This window comes from Trichosurus vulpecula, chromosome 4, assembly GCF_011100635.1.
Source record: "Trichosurus vulpecula isolate mTriVul1 chromosome 4, mTriVul1.pri, whole genome shotgun sequence".
In the NCBI taxonomy this organism is placed as follows: Eukaryota; Metazoa; Chordata; class Mammalia; order Diprotodontia; family Phalangeridae; genus Trichosurus; species Trichosurus vulpecula.
The window spans coordinates 260,503,326-260,516,514 of NC_050576.1; positions in this window are offsets into that span (position 1 = coordinate 260,503,326).

Here is a 13,189-nt window from a genome sequence, read left to right on the forward strand (position 1 = left end):
GTCTCTATCATTCTTATTACTCATTAGGCACTCAGTCCTAATGTTTTTTCCAGGTTGTCATACTTGAACCATTTAAACAAATTAGCTCTTTTCCATAAACAAATTTGGTTTCGAGGGGGGAACTCAGACTTCTCAAAGTGCTGTCTTAGAGTAGGAGGAACAGTGTAACATGGGGATGATCTGAAATATGGCTTAATTTTGAAATAATTAGGAAACCTAAGGAAATAACACTTCAAAGATTTATCCCATTGCTAAAACAGCATTTTTAGTCTCCAAGACAGCATACCTACAGACTCTTTCTACCTTATCGATTTCAATAACACTGACCAAATATTTTTCCCCTTCAAGGCTCCCTTTGAAGTTATTAGGAGTCTTATCTGTACTAGGTCCCCTTTGTCTTGTGGCAGAGCCAAGTCACTGAGTGTTAAAATTCACATTCTTTGGGAATCAGGAATATACTTATCAGCATTCCCTAGAAGTGAGCAACAGTGCAGCAAGGAAACCAATGTGGACATTGACACATGAAGGGTTATATGAGCTTTGAGATGGCATGTAACCATATCAACTTGGAGGGCTGATCAATCCAAAGATTACTGTCCTCAACCAGTCACCTGCAAAAATGAGTTTCAAAGGACAGATTTTCTTAAATAAAACTCTAGGAAACAAGTCATGAAGATAGTTATGTTTCATCTTTATATAAATATATATATATGTATGTAATAAAACATTGTCAGTGCTGAATACAATTTCAGTATCCCTTACTTAAAGATGACCCCAGGAACTCCTTTCTTTTCCTCTTATCATTATTTAGGTTTTCCCTCTATTCCTTTTTTTTAAATTTGCCATCTTTGAAGCCTGAACCTAGAACTACCTCTCATCTCTAATTCCACCTATTCTAGCTTCACAACTTCAGCCTTATCTAGATGAGCTCTCTCTCTCTCTCTCTCTCTCTCTCTCTCCCTCTCCCTCTCCCTCTCTCTCCCTCTCCCTCTCCCTCTCCCTCTCCCTCTCCCTCTCCCTCTCCCTCTCCCTCTCCCTCTCCCTCTCCCTCTCCCTCTCCCTCTCCCTCTCCCTCTCTCTCTCTCTCTCTCTCTCTCTCTCTCTCTCTCTCTCTCTCTCTTTCTCTGTCTCTTTCTCTCTCTGTCTCTGTCTGTGTCTCTCCCACATATCCTAATCTCTGGGGTAAAGTCTTCAACCCCAGTCCTATTTTCCACGAGACCACCCGCCCCCCCCCCCCAGTGCCTAAGGTTCCAACAAGTTTTTAAGTTCTCATTTTGTTTTTATTTATGTCTTTGACTGACACTTTCTTTTTAACCTTTCTTCCTTATTTATGGAAGTCTATACTGAAGCTCAATAGCTTAAATTTATTTGCCTCCTGTTGGGAAAGAAATAAGAATAAGCTGGGTCTTATTTTCCTCTGAAGTGATGAGTAATCTTAAATCAAGCCTTTGTAAACAAAGACCCAGCATTAGCACTGATAAGAAGCGGCAGGTAATATTAGGAGAAAGGGAAACAGGTGGGTCAAATCTTGAGGCACAAGTAAGGAAAAGAAAATAAAGGGGGTCACTGGTAAGCCAACCAGGATTGAGAAGATTTCGCTGTTGGTGGGATAGCTTGGCCCCTTGCAACTCCTTCCCTCCAACCCTCTGGACCCCCTAGCTTCACTTCTTCCCCTCTCCCACTGCCTTATCTACATCCCCTGTGTCCCCCCAATCTCCTTGATGAAGTTCCTATCCCAGGACTCAGGAGTCACCACTGGTCCTTCAGACTGTGGGAGTCTATCTCCCACTGCCTGCCATGTGGGCAGTAGTGGTGGTGGGGACAAGGAAATTGGTGGGGGTGGGGTAAAGAGGGTTGTCACCACAATTGTGTTCTTATCATCTAAGGCTAGAATTCTGAAAGCGTTGTTCATTAGGAAAGTTGTTACAGTTTTACTAGTTCCTATAGTATATACAACATTATACTTCGGGTGTATTATGAGTTTAATAGTCTTATACGGGCTAGACTGAAAACATAACCATCATAAGTTAATGCTGTGTTGATGGGCAAATAGGCTTTGAGTTCTCAACCATAATCAATTTATAAGTAAAATTTTGGAACACAATTAATTGATAAGTTAGAGAGCTGTCTGTGATAATGGAATTGTATATCCTCCATGCGTAGCTTGGTGGCACAGTAGATTTGAGCACCAGGCCTGGAGGCAAGAAGACCTGAGTTCAGATTTGGCTTCAAACACTTACTAGCTGTGTGACCCTGGACGGGTCACTTAACTCTGTTTGCCTCAATTTCCTCATCTGTAAAATGAGCTGGAGAAGGAAATGGCAAACCACTCCAGTATCTTTTCCAAGAAAACCCCACATAGGGTCATGAAGAGTCAGACACAACTAAAACAACAACTATAATCCATCTCTACTCATTCTAACGATCAGTATATAGTGCCTTTGATTATAGGTGAAAACTAGGGTGATAAGGACGATGATGATAATAATGACGACAATGATGATGATGATGTCCCCAGCTTCCGCCAGCCACACCTGCCCAACTTCCGGTCTGGCTCCTGAGTTGATTTGTACTATGACCAAGGACTTTGTGGGACTGGAAAGAAATGCCTTTATCACAACTCCACCCAGTGCTTCGGCAGTCGTGCTAGGTGGTGTCAACAGCATGATTTGAAGAAAACTAAGCTTTCTACTCAGGGGTATGAAAGATGAGCTGAAAGAGCTGGAGAGGGGAAAGGTGTAGGGCAGCCAGGAGCTGAACCCAGTTAAAGAATGAACATGCCTGGGTTGAGGACTTTCTTAAATGGAGATTTCCTGGAGGAGACTAATATAGGGTTCCTGAGAGGATTCCTTGGTGGTTCCAGGGTATATAGGGAACCTATAGGGTTCCCTGGAGTCACTGTCAGGGTGAAGAGGCCACTGGGGAAGAGGTAGGTAGGTAGTCTAGGGAATTAGGAGCTGAGCTTGTTTAGAGGGTCCTCTTGAGCAGCTAGGTGGTACAGTGGATAGAGCAATGGACCCCGAAGTCAGGAGGACCTGAATTGAAATCCAGCCTCACATGTCCTAGCTGTGTGACCTTGGGCAAGTCACTTATCCTTGATTATCTCTAAAGGGGGGGGCTCTGAGAAAGAGTGTGCCCTTGCGCATATGGAGGAACTCCTTGTCACTCATTTTGCCATGTTATTCATTGTCTTTGATATAAAATACTTTCTAGCTGTCCAGTAAAAGCTATCATTAGGGGCAGTGGACTATGTTTTTGAGTAGGTACTAATGCACAAAATTCCTCTACTTGTGAGGGGGAACCCTGAGTAATACATTAGTTTGGGGTAATTTTGCTTCCCTCATGCTTCAAAACTGAAGATCTAATACTCTGTAGCACCTAATGGGAATCCCTACCCTTCTCATAGACAAAGTATAGTGAAGATTATTGCCTTCCCACAGCCTTTCCCCTTTCTTGTGACTGGGCAGGAAAACTGAACCAGAGGAGGACAATTCCCTCTTGCACAAAAGGGGCCTGGCCAGCATCTTAGGCAGTTAGGGAAGTCCAGCAGAGAAGGGAAGGTGAGCAGCTCTGGACAGTTCCCTGTAGAAGGTACCAGCAAAACCTGGCTGACCTTCAACCCAGCTGCCAGACTCATCAATTTTCTAACACAATGTAAGCTGCTCCTTAGCACATACCTGAATTGGGAGGAGGAAATGGCAGTGGTAACAAGCATGTGGGGATGGGGGTGGGTGGTGGAAAGCAATGAATATATTCTTTCTGTTTACTTCTATTAGGTCCACCAGACATTTCCATTTCCTCGGAGGGAATATTTTTGCTTTATGTTTGTGACCTAAGAACTTAAAAGAGACAATCAATTCAGCTTATAAAGTAACTACAATTTCTTGCAAAATAAGAGAAATGGTGATAAAATGCCGGATTCTAGGACAAAAAACTCCAACGACAAACTACCCACTTAAAAAACTTTTATATAACTTAAATGTTCTCCCTCATAACAATAGGGAATGCCAGAGAGAAGAGAGAGGTAATTCAAATTTAATTTCATTACACAAAGAGTGTAATGAAAAGACCATTGGTTCTGGAATCAGAACTGGGTTCAAAACCTGCCCCTGCCATTATGTAACCTTGCCAGTCAATCAAATGGTCAACCAACGAGCCCTTATTAAATTCCTGCTACGTGTAATAGGGCCTAGCACTGTGCTAGGGCTACAAAGACAAAAATAAAGCCATCCTTGCCCTCAAGGAACCTATATACTATGGAGATGGAAGGAGGGGGACAACAATGTATCTATAATTATATATGGAAAATATACAAAATAAATGCAGAACAGTTTGGGAATGAGAGTACCAGGAGCTGGTAAGGAACAGGAAAGGCTTCATGTGGAAGGTGGTGCTTAAACTGAGTCTTGAAGCAAGCAAGACTTTCTAAGAGGTGAAAGGAATGAGTGCATTGCAAAACTGAGAGGCAGGCAAATGCAAATACCTGGTGGAAGGTGAAGCCTAGTGTTTGAGGCATAGGCAAAAGGGCAGTTTGGCTGGACTAAAGCAGTCAGGAAGGGGAGTCGTGGAAAAGATAAATTGGGAATAGTCATGAAGGGGTTTAAATGCCAGATAGAGAAGTATATGTTTTATCCTAGAAGCAAAAGGGAAACCTGGGCACATATTGAGTTGGGAAGGAACAAGTTCAGACCTGTGCTTTAGGGAAAATTGCTTTGGAAATTGTGTGGTGAATTGTAAGTCATTGAAACTTTCTGAACAAATCTCTGTTTTCTTATCCATAAAATGAGGAGTTCAAACTAAATGTTCTCAAAGATCTCTTTTGTTCTAAATGCCATGATCCAATAGTGACCCAACCAAGATTTTATTCTAAGTCAGGACCTTCCATTATCAGCGAAACATCAACAAAATTATGCTCATAAATAAGACATTAGGGCCATAGAGAAGTGAGTTGGGAATTAAGAGACAGAGGAGCTTGACACAGTGGAGGACTTGAAAACACTCTTCTTGGTGCTCCCAGAAGAAAAGTGTTTGCACCAGGGAGTGGAAATTGCTGAAACCATCTTTTGTTGACTGAGATTCCAAGTCAGAACTGAGGTTGTATGCTTACTACTTCTCGTCATTTCATATGATCCATTCTCCTTTCTAACTTGTATTTCTCTCATTTCTTTTCATTCTGTTCATCACCATTCTTACTTTACATAATTCACAATATGTCCACTTTGATTAGAGTCATCTCTGTAACAAAACAGCTTAGACAAAAAATGACATCTGATGGCATATAGGATATTTTGTGCACATGATCCCCCACCTCTCTCATGGTGACTGAGAAAATATATTTCATTATTCACCCCGCCCCCCCACCGACCAAGCTTCACTACTACAATTAATCTGAATTTACTGCTTTTTAGTTTACACTACAATAGTAATTCTGTGTATTGTTCCGCTGCTTCTGTTTACTTCACTTTCCATCAGTTTGCATAAAGCAATAATATTAATTACGTTCATGTGCATAATTTGTTCAGCCATTCTTCAATTGGTTGGTGCTTGTTTTGTTTCTCTTTTTTATATTTATTTTTTTTCTAACACATAAATTGCTGGTGTGAATATTGTGGTATACATCAGACCCTTCTTTCTGTCTTTGACTTCTTTGGGGGTAAATGTCCAATAGTAAGTAAAGAGTTAGCACTTTAGTGTCTTTCTGTACGGAGTTCTAAATTCTTTTCCAAAGCAGTTGGCTCAATTCACATTCCTGTTTAGCCCCTCCAGAATTCACCATTTGCATCTTCTTTTATCTTTGCCACATCAATGGGTGGAAAGCGATACTTCAGAGCTGTTAATTGGTTTTTAATTGGGGTTATTAGTAGGGATTTGCAGCATTTTGCCCCATAGTTGTCTGTCTCTCTAAGAATCGCTTAGGGAAAAGCTTATCCTGAGCTACAACAGTTTACAGGTAAGAAATGAACTTGAGAAGTTTGGGACACCTTGAGAAAAAAACCTGCCACAAACTTTACATCTAATATATAGAATTTCAGTATAGAACATTTCAAACCCCTCCCCCTCCCTTTTCTTACTCTGGCATTTGTCCCTTCAAGATCATCAAACATCAATCTCAAACCTCAGTGAAGGTGTGGTTTTAAAGCAAACATTTATCGAATCTTTTTTTGTTGTTGTTCTTAGTCAGGGGGGTCACAATTAAAGTGAATGGCTTTTTTTTTAAAAATCTAGGTTCCCATAGTAAGAGACTGTATTTAAACCTAACACAATAAAGGGAGTTGTCAGGCAATGATTCAGCTGGATAGAATCTGAACTCCCTTTCTGGGGAGGAAATCTGAGGGATTGTGTTTTTATTGGACTCACATTCATACAAGGTAATACTCATTATGACCTCAGTTCTGCCATATCAATGCCCATCAGGGGCTGTGACCACTGAGGCCGGAAACAGCAAGGTCACTTGATCACAATCGCCAGCATCGAACTTTCATTGCCACTCCCAAATTGTGCTTCCTGGTTCTCTCTCTCCCTCTCTTCTCTTCTCTTCTCTTCTCTTCTCTTCTCTTCTCTTCTCTTCTCTTCTCTTCTCTTCTCTTCTCTTCTCTTCTCTTCTCTTCTCTTCTCTTCTCTTCTCTTCTCTTCTCCTCTCTTCTCTTCTCCTCACCTCTCCTCTCCTCTCCTCTCCTCTCCTCTCCTCTCTTCTCTTCTCTCTCTTCTCTCTCTCTCTCTCTCTCTCTCTCTGTCTCTCTCTCTCTCTCTCTCTCTCTCTCTCTCTCCCCTGACTCCCTTTTCTCTTATTCTTTCTCTCTTTCTTTGTCCCCCTCTCTCTCCCTTACCCTCTCTCTGTCTTTTTCTGTCTTTATCTCTTTCTGTCACGCTCTCTCTCCCTTTCTCTTTCCCTCTCTATCTCTCTCTCCCTTCCCTACTGTGGCACCAGAAGCAAAGCAGCCCAGAGCCTCCATTTTTAGCTCATTCAGTATCCCTGGGGAATTGGTCACACTAGAGTGAATTGCACAGAGAAGGCCCTAGAAACCATTTGGCCTGAGAGCAGAGGAACCACAAGTAGAAAGTACAGCATTCACCCAGGAGATCTGAAATGATTATCTGGAGGTTTCCATTAGCCATAAGTACTCAGGTTTCCCTATGCTTTACTTTATAATGAGTCTCTACTTGTCTCTAAGGGGACTTGAGTCATAGGAACAAAGAAACAAATATAGCTCAACCAGCTCTTTCATTTAAGAACCTGGTGGGGAGGGGAGAGGAGGGAACTTGTTTCTGTAGGTTTACATGAAAAGGGAAGGAATTCTGAAAATGAGTGATTTGGAAATAGCTATTGCACCTTTTCTTTGGAGAATTTTCAAATCCCAACTGCTAGAAGGAGTATTTGGCTGAAGTTCATCTGGCACCAGGGTACGGGAGGGAGAAATTTCATTCCCACACCTCTTTGAACAATAGCCAGAGTAACGGTTAACATGTAATAATAGTTTATAGAATTCTTTAAGGGTACAGACTAGATTTGTGATTTTACTGGTTTAGGATACTCCTTGGTGAGGAAACTCCCTCTGCCAATGCAGATTGCCACCTTCTTTGGAACTTAGAATGTTAGAAAATTGCCCACAGCACAGAGAAGTTAAATGATTTGAGCAGAGTCACATAAATAGGACTTGAACTCAGGTCTTCTAGTTTCTAAGACTAGCTCTCTATCCTCCAACCCTGCACCAGGCTTGTCCCTTCCTACCCCACCAAGGGGAAGCTAACTGTCCTTCTTCAATTTCCAAACAGGAAGTCCTTCCTGCTCCCTGCAGTCATCAACTTATCCCACCAAAGTTGAAGGTCAAAAACCCAAAAGCTAATGAAAGGAGGAAGCTGGAACAGAAGAGAAATGAGGATGGCTGTGAAGATCTTTGGTTGAACATTGAATGCTCTCCACCCTCTTTGTGTTCCAATTCATTCTTTTCAATGAATAAAATTTGTTTTAGCATACTAGCCTTGGCTTTGTGATAATTTGGAGAATGCTGGAAGTGGAAGGAAGGAGAATCAGTCTGGAATTAACTCACCCAGTACTTGGTCAGGGATACAGTCCCACCTTGGAGCTCTGAAATGCAGCAGGTACTTTATTAATGCTTGATGGATTAAATCAAATTGAGACCTCATTGATGTGGGTGCAGATCATAACCCATTCTGTATGAAATATACTCCTGGACATCCTCCAGTGGGGATTGGGGTCCTTCCTCTAGATGTCTTGACCTGTGGAATATGACAGTTGTCTAACAGGCATCCCTCAATCTTGCTATATTACTGACTCACATCTTTCAGTTACAATTTTCTTTAATATCTTCTTTTAATTAAAAAAAATTTATTGATTTCATTTGTTGTTATACCACCTCCATTTCTGAACTTTTCCCTCTCTGCCTCCCCTTTCCAGTGAGCCATCCCTTATAACAAAGAATAAAAAAGAAAGGGAAAAAAATAGTTCAGCAAAACTGACCAACTCATTGACCAAGTCTGACATGATCTGCAGTATTCTCTGCCTATAATCCCAGACCCCTGCAAAGAAGGGAGGGAGGCACATTTTCTCATCTCTTTTTCAGGGCCAGGTCTGGCCATCATAATTCTACAATGTTAAATTTCTCCCCTCACCCCTTTCCTTGTTAAAGTCATTGTGAATATTGTTTTCCTGGTTCTGCTTGCTTCACTCTGCATCAGTTCATATATGTCTTTTCATGCTTTTCTTCATTCTTAGTATTTATCACTTCTTATAGAGAAGCACTATTTCTTTACATCAATGAATCACAATTTGTTTTGCTGTTTCCCAATGGGTAAACATCTGCCTTGTTTCCATTTCTTTTCTATCACAGACTATGAATATGTTGCTATACAGAGAGAACTTTCACCCTTCTGTCATATATGCCTAGCAGTAGGATTTCTGAATCAAAGAATATAAACATTTTAGTCATATATTTTTTCAAAAACAGCATAATTTCACATTGTTTTTCAGAAGGCTGGGACTAATTTGCAGCTATTTGAATAGTGTGTTAGTATGTTTATCTCAGCACAGCTCCTCCAACACGAACTATTCCCATTTTTTGGTAATCGTTGCAAATTTGCTGGGCATTTCTTTTAACAGAAAGAACTATGAATAAATTACAATTCTTTTGAGAACTATTTGTTCACATCATTTTTGTCTACTTATCCACTGAGCAATATTTCTTGGCCATTTATATTTATATTAGCTCCCTATGTATCTCAGATATCATCTCCCTATCAGAGATATTTGATGCAGAGAATTTTTCCCTCTCTCACCTCCCTATCCCTACCAATTTTCCTTGAGAGGAGAGACTGTTTGTTCCTCGAAGTGACTATTATTATTTTGTTTAACATTATAAAGTATCCTCTCAGTAATTAAAAAAAACCTGTAAATTAACTTCAGTAGTATAATTTCTATTATGTTGGTAGAGGGTAGTTTCTTTTTCACTGCTTCTTCTATATAGTTATTTCTTGGTAATATGCTACAGCTTACTCCTATTTTGAATCCTCTCTGTTGGACTTTGGATAACCTGAAATTTTTATCTTTCACAAACCATGGTATTCCATGCTTCACCCTGTAACAACACCAGAAAGTATGTCAGTGTTTAAAATATGAGCCTCTGTCTCAGAGACAGGTAGGAGTCATTTAAAATTAGATACTGGATGTGTTATTCCCTTTTAAAAGTAATAAAAACCACTTAATTTTCATCAATGTTTCTCCCTTCTCCCCTACCACATCCTACAGAAAGTTAGGAGGGAATGAGATAACCTTTTAATCAGGGAGTACCAAATTATTGAGAGGGTTGGAGGGATAGAAATGGTGGGAGATTTTTGATGATTTCCTCTCCTTCCTTTTAACTTCAGAACCAAATCAAAACAAAACAAAACAAAACCACAGATGCATAGGAACTTTCCAGTTCACAGCCAGTGTCCACATGCTCATATTTCTCCATATTGGTTACTATCCATTCATTCAAGTCATTACCAAGGACAACTGAGTGTAAATTATAATCAAAGCAAAAAGAATAATGAGAAGCAAAAAAAAAATTGCATGTAGGAGAGGAGAAGCCTTGAAACATACCAATCAGAAATCTATCTGAAATCAATTTCTTAGCTTTGTTTTTCAAATTCCATTTTATTTTGGGATGTATGATACATTACTGATACATGACTCACAAACATCTTAATATGTTCATGGATGATAAAAACCAAGGCCATTCTGTGAGTCTTTATATCTTGGTATTTTTTCATGCAATCCTCTTTTAAGATCAAGTTGTTAAAAGTAAGAATCAATCTCTTCTGAAAATGAAATTTAAGGTGAAGGCAATGCAAATTAATTTATACATTCTACATCACTGGATTATATAGTGAACAAATGCCTTAAACTTAAGTTGTTACCCAAACATCATTATAAAGTGATATTTACGTCTTAGATTTGTTCTTGTGTCATTCAGAGATGGAAAACTGTCCCTCTCACAAGGGTCACTAGTTATGGGTTCTATGCTGAAGGAGCCTGAACCCACAAAAAGGAAATCAGGTTTCTCTTGAGTTCTCTAGTTTGTTATGCCCCTACCCAAGAATTCTGGGGGAATAAATCAATCAACAAGCACTTATCAAGTGTTTATTATGTGCCAAAAACTGTGCTAAGTGCTACAAATACAAAGAAAGGCAAAAATATGGTTTTTGCCTTCAAGGATCTCACATTCTAATGAAGGGGACAATAAGCAAACAACTGTGTAAATCCAGAGTAAAGGGAAAGAAATTTCAGAGGGATGTCACTATCGGTATGGGGTGGGGAAAGACCTTTTGTAGATAGTGGGGTTTGAGCTGAGTCTTAAAGGAAATTAGAGAAGCCAGGAGACCAAAGTGAGGAGATGGGGTATTGCAGCAATGGGAAACAGCCAGTTAAAAAGGCTAGGACAGGGAGATGCAATGCTATATGCTAAAAACCTTAAGAAGACCAATGTCTTTCTGAATCCATCAATTCATGGTAGATTTGCAGTTTCATGTGTAGTCATCTTCTTTTATTGTACTGTGTCATGGAAATGCTTGTTTTGTTCCATGAATCAAAAAAAATTTAATTTTTTTTAGAAGGCCAATGTCACTAGATTGCAGGACACCTAGAAAAATGGTACTAGAAAGGCACTAGAAAGGTAAGGGTTTTAAAAATCAGAAGATTTTATATTTGATCCTAGAGGTAATAGGGAGCCACTGGAGTAGTTCGAGTAGGGGGTGGTGGTAGCAAGTTGGACTTTTGCTTTGAGATTACCTTGGCAGCTTGGAGGATCGGCTGGAGTGAGGATATGTAGAGTATAGTCAAGGATCACACTGAGGTTGCAAGCCCCAGTGACTGGGAGAGTGCTGGTACCTTGGACAGTAATAGGGAAATTGAGAGGAAGAAAAGGTTTTGGGAAAGGGCAATGCATTCTTTTTCGGACATGTTAAGTTTGTGATGCCTATAGGACCTTCAATTTGAGATGCCCAAGAGGCAGTTGGTGATTTAAGACTAGGGCTCAGGAGAAAGGTTAGGGCTAGTTACATAAATCTGAAAAAGAAGAAGAGACTTCAAAAATTCCTCCTCACTCCATTCCATCCTCCAGTCAGCCATCAAACTGATCTGAAAGAACAGGTCTCAGCACGTCGCCCCCTTACTCAATAAAGCACAGTGACTCCTTATTACCTCCAGGATCAAATTTTAAAAATCCTATTTGCCTTTTAAAACCTTTCTTAGCCTAGCTCCTTCCTACATTTGAGTCTTCTTACCTTTTATTCCCCCTCATGTACCCTTTGATCAGCAACACTGGCCTCCTCCATCTCCCAACCCCGGGCATTTTCACTGGTTGTCTGCCCCCTGTGCCTAGAATTCTCTCCTTCCTTATCTTCATATCAGCCCTTCCCTGACTTCCTTCAAATCCTGGCTAAAAATCCTACTTTCTACCTTTCTAGGAGAAGACTCTCCTAATCCCCCTTAATTCTAGTGTTTTCCTCAATGGTTATCTCCAGTGTATCCTGTATATATCTTGTTTGTACAGAGTTGTTTAAACATCATCTCTGGTTTTTGCCCTTCTTTGTCTCTCCAGAACTTAGAACAGTTTCTGGCACATAGCAGGCATTTAATAAATAATTATTGATTTGATTTGACTGGGAATCAACTGTAGAGAGAAGATAACTGAATCCTTGGGAGCTGATGAGATCATAAAGGGAGAGAGTATAGAACAAGGAGAGACAAAGCCTTGGGGGACATCCACTGTAAGCACATGGGACCTAGATGATAAACCAAATTCAAATTCAAGAAACCTATATTAAGCACCTCCCACATGCCAGGCACTGTGCTGAGCACCGGGGATACAAATCAGAAAAAGAAAGATAGTCATTGACCTCAAGGAACTTACAATCCAATAGGGGAAGACACAGAAAAGGAAGGTGGAAAGAGGGGTAGGGAGAAAAGGATGGAGGAGTAAGGGGAGGGGGCAGGGAGAATCACATCTTGTTTCATTGAGTTCAAACCCAGCAGAGTTGCTGATGGAAACTAGAGAGTGAGTTGGAAAGTCCAGGTCTCTGCCCTCTATAAAGGAAGGTACTGGGAGGAGTTTAAGGCTCTACCCTCTAACCTTCCAATCAGAGGAGAGAGGAGGCTAAGGGGGTTCAGAAAATTAAAGGATAAGTTAAATAGTAGCAAAGAAAACAGAGGATTCGTCAGACAAATAGGAGAACCAGGAGAAGAACTGTCAAAGGCTACCATTTTTTCAGTGAAGTATGAGGTGAGGTCCTCAGTTGAGAGAGTGAGGGTAAGGAGCATTTTGGGAAGTTGAGGATGGATGAGAAAGTTCAGAATAGCTGTTGTAGTGAGTAGAAAAATATATCTATTGGGGAGGGCTAAAAAGATTGCCTTGTTTTAGGGAGGGTTCCATTAAGATTATGTACCATGAATTTGCAATGGACCCAGTCACCAAAGTTTGGGGACTTTCTCCATCCCCATTCAACAAACAGCACATGAAGAGGAACAAAAGCAGCAGATGGTGGGAGTAATACAAGATTGGAGCTTGACGAGGGAACGATCTCTATAGCCAACCTTAGGCACACCTCATGTTTAGGGTCTTCCCTAAAAGAACTAATAGGGTCCCCAGAAGTGTGATTCAGTGTACAAAATAGATGGCAGCCTTAGCACAAC